Raw genomic sequence first — 2,014 nt, forward strand, 5'->3', positions numbered from 1 at the left:
TGGGAGAGGGTCTGGCCCAAGCTGCGCCTGGGCTGGGACTGGTCCCGCCGGCGCAGGTTAGCAGGAAGCTCTCCACACACTCACCGGACCTGGGCTAGGACTGGGTCTCGATAGCCATTGTTTATGGAGTGAGATGATATCGCAATGCGGTTTTAATTTTATTTTACGGATGGCTAGAGATGTGGAGCGTGTTTTCATATATTTACTCCCTTCTTTAATTTCATCCTCTGAGAAGTGTGTGTTCATCTCAGATGGCCATTTTTGGACTGGGTCTTTAAATTTTAGGGCCTAGTGTTTTTGAGTTCTTTATAAATTCTAGAGAGCAGACCTTTGTCTGAACACTTATTTGTCATGATTTTTTCCAAATTTTTGGGTTGTCTTTTCACTTTGTTGGTAATTTCTTTTGACATGAAAAAACTTCTCAAAAAGAATAGATCCCTGTCATTAATTCTTTCAAGTGTTTCCCATGTGATTTGATTTTTGTTCATGAACACTTTGCTTACCCCTATGTCTTCAGTAGTAACTCCTACTTTCTCTTCCATGAGATTTAGTGTTTCTGTTTTAATGTTTAGATCTTTAATCCATTTTGACTTTAGCTTAATACATGGTGATAGACCTTGGTTAAGTTTTAGTTTTCAGCATGTAGAGGACCAGTTTTTCCAGCACCATTTGTTAAAGAGGCTATCTTTCTTGAAGTGAGTATGTTTGGCCCCTTTGTCGAAGATAAGATGGCAGAGTGTGTTCTTAGGTCTTCAGAGTCTTCTAATCTATTCCATTGGTCCTCAGGTCTAGTTTGTTGCCAGTGCCATGCTGATTTTATCACAGTAGCCTTGTAGTATAATTTCAAGTCCAAAATTGTAGTGCCTTCTGCCTTGTCTTTATTCCCCTGAATTACCTTTGCTATTCTAGGTCTTTTCTATTTCCAAATAAATTTTAGGAATGATTCTCTAGGTCTGTGAAGTATGTTGGTGTTAGTTTGATAGGAATTGCATTAAACCTGTATAGCAATTTTGGGAGTATGGCCATCTTCACAATGTTGGTTTTTCCTATCCAAGAGCATGGAATATCTTTCCATTTTCTAAAATCCTCTATGATCTCTTTTTCCAGAGTACTGTAATTTTCCTTGAAAAGATCTTTGACTTCTTTAGTTAGGTTAATTCCAAGGTATTTCATTTTCCTCGGTGCTATTGTAAAAGGTATTATTTCTATAATGTCCCTTTCAGTGTGTTTGTCATCTTTATAGAGGAATGTTTTTCATTTTTGAGTACTGAATTTGGGTTATGTAGCTTTTACTGTTTTTAATATGAAAATATGTGCCCTTGTGTTTATCATTCTTTTGTTGTCAACACTGCTGTGGTCTGAAATTTCACATTTCTTGTTATTTGCTAAATCCTAAGATCCTACGAGTAGGTTTCAGACCATTGTTCTTGATTCTTTATTTTGTTTTTTTAATTCAAAGACACTTTTTGATGTGTGTATATGTGACATGCACAACAATCTTTAATGATATGTTAATTATATGAAAGTTATGAACATAATACATTATTTATTTTTATAAAAAAAAGAAAAACAAAGTTAGAATTAGATGAGAAGTATAAGTTCTGGTACTCTATTACACAATAATACATTATCATTATAGTTAATAATAGTATATTAATATAGCTAGAAGAGAGGATTCTGAATATTTCACTACCAAGATTAATAAATGATGATTAATAAACAATATGATTTAATCATCACAAGGTGTATATATGCATCAAAACATCATGTTGTACCTCATAACTTTAATATTGTCAAGTAAAACTAGAATTAAGAAAGCAAAAAAGTATCAAACTCAAAAAATTCTAAGGGCCATATTGTAGGAAAAGAACAGAGTTTAAAAATTACAATATTGGGCAGGGTCTATAGCTAAGCAACCTAAGTACCTCCTGGCAAATGAAAGGTCCTGAGTTCAATTCCTTGTGTTTTTGTTTTTTGGGGTTTTTTTCTGTGTGTGTGTGTGTTTGTGTATGTG

Source organism: Octodon degus, unplaced genomic scaffold (genome assembly GCF_000260255.1).
Source record: "Octodon degus isolate 3935 unplaced genomic scaffold, OctDeg1.0 scaffold00236, whole genome shotgun sequence".
NCBI lineage: Eukaryota > Metazoa > Chordata > Mammalia > Rodentia > Octodontidae > Octodon > Octodon degus.